Consider the following 6,313-nt stretch of genomic DNA (forward strand, 5'->3'; position numbering starts at 1 on the left):
AACAAAACCATCTCTAGAACTCACTTGGTTCCTGCCTCCCTCTACACAGCTTCTGTATTAAAAATCCCACTCACATGGAGTCACAGCCTCTTCTACTTGGTGGATATCTGAAGACAACATTAGTCTCCATATTCTGCTCCCCAGATTCTTTTCCAGATGAAGACAAGGGCTTTATCCAAAGGAGCTAAGTGCCACTATATCCTTGTTGCTTCTCCTTGCTATGTCAGGGCAAAGTAAACCTTTTTTTGTTAATCATTCAATGATTTGGGTTTGCCTTATTTCATTCCAACACCGAACTTGAACTAATAGGATGCTGATGTTAGGTCCATCACTGACAAGTATTATTACACTTCTGTGTTCAAAAATTCTGAATCTCCCTTATCTTATCCTAGTCTTTCTTTCTATCTCTCTCTAAAATTCACTCTTCCTAAATCTCCTTTTTCATTCTCACTGTCACCTCCGGGTTCTATATCCCTCAGTACTCTGGGAAGCCATGGCTTCTGCTTTGTTTACACACTCTTCCATTGCTCATCTTGACACTTTGGTGAAACAGTTCATCTCTCCATTATTCCTTACTCTTTTTTTTATAACTCGTACTTTTTGTCTCAGAACTAATCAATTCCAAAGCAGAATAGTGGTAAGGGCTAGGCATTTGGGGTTAAGTGACTTGGCCCAGTTCATGCAGGTAGAAGTATCTGAAACCAGATTTAAACCCAGGTCTTCCCCACTCCAGGTCTGTCTCTCTATTCTCTGAGCCACCTAGATGTCCCTCATCCTTTACTCTTGAATCCCTTGCTGTAGGGCCAGAAATGACTTTGAATTCACATCTTGCACCTTAAACTCAAACTCTAGAGCAGGGGCTGGCAACATATGGCTCTCAAGCCAGATATGGCTCTTTTGAGGGCCAGATAAGGCTCTTTCTGCAGGAGCCATAAAGTCCATTTTTTTCAGGCGCTGTTACAGGAGCGGCACTGCGAGCACTGTACGGCTCTCACGAAATTACATTTTAAAAAATGTGGCGTTTATGGCTCTCACGGCCAAAAAGGTTGCCGACCCCTGCTCTAGATCTTTAATTTAAATATTAAAAAACCACCGCCAGCCATGTTCTGCAAAACAATTTGTGATAATCAATAACTATTTACTAAGTGACTTCCGTGCACCAGTCCCTGTTCTAATTATGCTGTGGTTACTAAAACAAAAATGAAATCATCCTTGCCTGCTTGGAGTTTAAGATACAGGCAAGGGTCTCATTATATACATATATAAGTATATACAAGAGAAGAATATGTGAGAAAAATCTCAAAACTGTTCTTCACCTTTGAGCCAGATTTCACTGTGAGGTCAAAAGCAGAGGGAAAGTCTCTGTATACCAAAATATGTCTAGCACATTTTGTATGGTAGCAAAAAAAAATTATAAGGAAATTGGGTGCCCATTGATTGGGGAACACCTGAAAAAATTGTGGTCCATTAACATAATACAGAATTGTTGTATATAAATGAACAATTATGAAGAATTCTAAGAAACTTATGAGAGACTTATTTTATCTGATGCAGAGTGAAGTAAACTGAAGCCAAAGGACAATTTACATAATGACTACCTTGATGTAAATCAGGAGTTGTTAACCTTTCTTTGTGTTATGGACCCCTTTGGCGGTCTGGTGTAGCCTATGACGTCTTCTCAAAGGAATGTTTTTAAATGTATAAAATAAAATGTAGAAGATTACAAAGGAAACCAATTACATTGAAATACAGTAATCAAAATATTAAAAGTTCCAAATTCTTGGACCCCAGGCTAAGAATTCCTAATTAAATGAAAAGAACTCTAAAATGCTCAATAAATATAGTGACCAGGAGGCATCTAGAAAACCTCAGTTCAAACGTGGCCTCTGACACTTCCTAGCTATGTGACCCTTAGCAAGTCACTTAACCTCTGATTGCCTGACAAAAGGACACTGGATCCACTGGAGAGGGAAATGGCAAACCACTCCACCAGTATCCTTGGCAAGAAAACCCCATGGATAGCTATGGTCCATGGGGTCAGGAAGAATCCACATGACTGAACAATAACAACAAATTATAATGACTATTCTTGGCTTCTTCGAGAGGATGAAATGCATTGGTTGAGGAATACAGGATACTGGATGTAAAGATAACTGAATTTAAAATCAAAGGCATAGGTTTAAATCAGTAGTGAAGGATTCTTGTTTTTGTATTCATATACCTACTAGCTGTTGGTCTCTGTGTAAATCTCTTAATCACTAGGAGTCTAGAGACCTTCATCTACAAAACATGGATATTCATACTTCCAGGATCATCTACCCTAAAAGAGTAGCCAGAAAAGCTAATCATAGGCATTGAGATACCATTAATAAATGTGAAAACAAAGAAGCAAGCAAAAAATCTAAAAACAAATAATTTTTAAATGATTTAAAAGAAAAAAGTATGATAGTTATTTTATATGTGGAGAGTTAGGGCATTTTTGTCAATCAAAAAAAGAAAAATCACTGGAAATAGTCTTAGTCCTTTAAAGATAAAGAGATTTTGCACAACAAAAAGCAATGTCTAAAATTAAAAGGCAAGGAGGTCCTAGGTTCAAATCTGGCCTCAGACACTTCCCAGCTGTGTGACCCTGGGCAAGTCACTTGACCCCCATTGCCCACCCTTACCACTCTTCCACCTATAAGTCAATACACAGAAGTTAAAGGGTTTAAAATAAAAAAAAAATCTATAAAATTAAAAGGCAAGAAACAGATTGGGAAAATACATTTAAAAGAAATGTAGCAGGTGAAGGTCTGACATCCAGAATATATAAGGAACTGACACATATTTATAAAAACTAATAAACACACTTTTCAATAGACACAAACAAAATTTATGACAGAAAATTTTCTAAATGTAATAACTATAGGAAAGGATACTCAAATACACTAATTCATGTTGATTTTCCCCAGCAAAATGCCAGAGTTTCCTGTTTTTATACTTTTCTACATTGCATAACACAATGTTTACCACTGGTAAACACTCAACAAATATTTTATGAATGAGTAATTAATTGAATAGAGAAATTCAAACCAAGATAACCTTCAGATAACATTTATACTGATTTGAATGGCAAACATATAAGATACAGTATTAATGTTGTCAGGACTATGGGAAAACAGGTACTCCACAGAGTACAATTTTCTTGGAAAGCTTTATGGCATTAAGCAGTAAATCACAAAACTGATCATAACTTCTGACCCAAATATCCCATTGCAAAGATTCTCTTCCCAAACTATCATAAAGTAGAGAAAAATACTTATTTGCACAAAAATATTCATAACCATTCCATTTGTAGTGATTTTTTTTAAAAATGGCACACCTATATATTTAACAACAGTTAAATGGCTAAACAGAATGTACTGATATAGACTATATCAGACTATTTACCTCCTCGGGAGGGAGGAAGAGAATTGAAATCATAAAATGTCAGAAAACAATTATCAAAAATTGTTTCTTCGTGTAATTGAAAAAAAATAAAGTTTGATATGGCTAAACAAACTATAGTGTCTATAGGATCATAGAATCATAGATTCAGAGCTGGAAGGGATTTCAGCAAGTCATTGAATCCAAAACCCCTCCTGACCTGGGATAATCACTTCTCTTTGACTCCTTCCTCAGATTGGTCAAGTATTCCTGGAACTCCCATTTTAAGGAAAGTCTCTGAACCTTTCATAAGCTCCATTAGCAAATCAGCAAAACCGGAACTGTATATATTTTGCTTACATCTGTTTTTTACAAATTGGAATAGGGAATTAAAACAGTTCAAAGAAGATGAATTTTGAGTGAGCTTTGAAAGGGACACAGAACAAAAACATATCTGTTAGATAATTCATTTTGTTCCAGCTTCTCAAGCATTTAGTAGGAAGAGTACAGTTTTGTCTTTCATCCTGAATGCTTATTTGATTATGGCTGTTGATGTTGATGAAGGTTATGATTTTAAAAGCAATTAAAAAATTATTTTCTCCTGAAAGGACAGCAATTTCTTAAGGTAAACATCAACAAAATCAAGTGCATGTTGCTCTTCTTCCCAAATGATCCAATTTCATTGAATGGAGATAAGCTAATTTTCTAACCTTAGGTAGCTTTTCTTCAGAGAAATATTGGCATAGAAGCAGAGTAATAGCTCTTGAATACCTCAGATGGATGTACCGTGTTAATATTCTTTAGTGAATAATAATTATTTTAGAAATTGCTAATGGCTCCTCCAGAGAAGAGAAGACTTCAGCTGCCTATTAGGTCAAGAAGAGGAACATAGAATGAAAGTCTCTAATTTATTTAACTTTTGCTCTGCCTCACCTGTTATAGGTCTTTGATATACCATTGTATATGTCTTTATAGAATGATATTTCCATACATTAATATTGAAAGGCAGTGTGTTATAGTAGAAAGGGCACTGGACATGGATGCAGGAAGACCTCGGTTCACATCTCATCCTAGACATTTACTAGCTCTAGATCTCTTGGCTAGTGTGCCTCAGTTTCCTCACCTATAAAATGAGGGTGCCAGGTCAAGTAAAAAACATTTATTAGGGGGGCAGCTGGGTAGCTCAGTGGAGTGAGAGTCAGGCCTAGAGACAGGAGGTCCTAGGTTCAAATCCGGCCTCAGCCACTTCCCAGCTGTGTGACCCTGGGCAAGTCACTTGACCCCCATTGCCCACCCTTACCAATCTTCTACCTATGAGACAATACGCCGAAGTACAAGGGTTTAAAAAAAACATTTATTAAAGTCTTACCATTGCCAGACGCTGTGCTAAGTGTTGGGAATATAAATACAGACAAAAAGAAGGCCTGTCCTCTCCTCCAAGGAGTTCATATTCCAACAAGAAAAGACAATAATTAAAATGATGCTGAAATACAGAGAGTATTGGGGGATCAGTATCCAGTTAAGAAGGAGTTGAGTCAGTAATGGAGTCCAGAGAGAAATGGTTGTAGCTATGACTAGCCTAGCTGCTTTCCTTAAAAAATGCAAGTTCCAAGATTAACTGACCTGAGGAAGGGTTCAAAGAGGAGGACATTTTAGAAATTTATTTTGATTAACTCTGCGTATTTGTAATAGGTATTGTATTTTTTATGTTCTCAATAGGGAGAAGATAAAAAGGTGGATCTTTTGGCTGTTTTATTGCTTTTTCGTGTGCCTCCAGTTTTTCACTTTAACCTTGATGAACCTATATTTCACGCAGGTGATTTTCAAAGCAAAATCAAAATACTCTCCAGAATTACTGAAATACTGACTTCCCCTCTACCTGGCTTCCCTGTTCATCAGTCTTCTTTTCCTGTTGGTGAATCTAACCTGCTCAGTACTCGTAAAAACAGAAAATTGGAAAAGAAAGATGATCATTTCAGTTCGAGTTGCCATTAATGATACCCTCTTTGTTCTCTGTGCCATCTCTCTGTCTATCTGCCTTTACAAGATTTCCAAGATGTCCTTAGCCAATATATACTTGGAATCTAAGGGTTCATCTGTGTGTCAAGTGACCACCATTGGAGTGACCGTTGTCCTGCTTTACACATCCAGAGCCTGTTACAACTTGTTTACATTATCCTTTTCTCAGAATCAGAATGTCCATTCCTTTGATTACTACTGGTACAACGTATCAGACCAGGCAGATCTGAAAAATCAGCTTGGAGATGCTGGCTATGTAGTGTTTGGAGTGGTCCTTTTTGTGTGGGAGCTCCTGCCCACCACCTTAGTTGTTTACTTCTTCCTTCTGAGTTAGAAATCCTACAAAGGACCTGGGATGGTCCCGAGCCATGGATTTAGTCCTCCATGATGATAACCTCGCCTGAAACATTGCCCCTCGAGGGCTTCAGGGAAGTTTTGCACCAGATTACTATGACTGAGGACAACAAACTAATAGCTTCATGTCACAAATAGGATCGCTACAAGATTCGACACTGGATCTCAACAAATCCAGCAATCTGCTAACAACAGTATTATAGAATTTTATTACGACTGAATTTCTCGAGAGACTGATTTTTGGGTAATAATGTAGGTTTGTTGATTATATCAGGTTTATTAGTTAGGCGAGCATCATAACTGATAAAATGATATATAGGTCTCCACTGTTTTCTTTCATGACCAGGGGTGACCTGAGCTGGGTCACGTAGCCTGATAAATAGATTTTTAGAAGTTCTTTATTCAGCCTCTCCCTTGACCATCTCAAGACATCTTTAACTCGTGATAGCTATTTAAGAGATGGTCCATCAACCTATCCACCCTTCCCCATACCCACATCAAGGGAAACAGATAGACAGGAAAAAAACCCTTGTCC

The 6,313-nt window shown here is 37.4% G+C and overlaps 1 pseudogene; it reads left to right on the top strand.

Moving 5' to 3' along the window:
- Positions 1 to 5,981, top strand: part of LOC123253523 — a 51,018-nt pseudogene extending 45,037 nt beyond the window's left edge.
- Positions 5,982 to 6,313: the final 332 nt, after the last annotated feature.

The sequence above is a fragment of the Gracilinanus agilis genome, chromosome X (genome assembly GCF_016433145.1).
Source record: "Gracilinanus agilis isolate LMUSP501 chromosome X, AgileGrace, whole genome shotgun sequence".
NCBI classification, from domain to species: Eukaryota; Metazoa; Chordata; class Mammalia; order Didelphimorphia; family Didelphidae; genus Gracilinanus; species Gracilinanus agilis.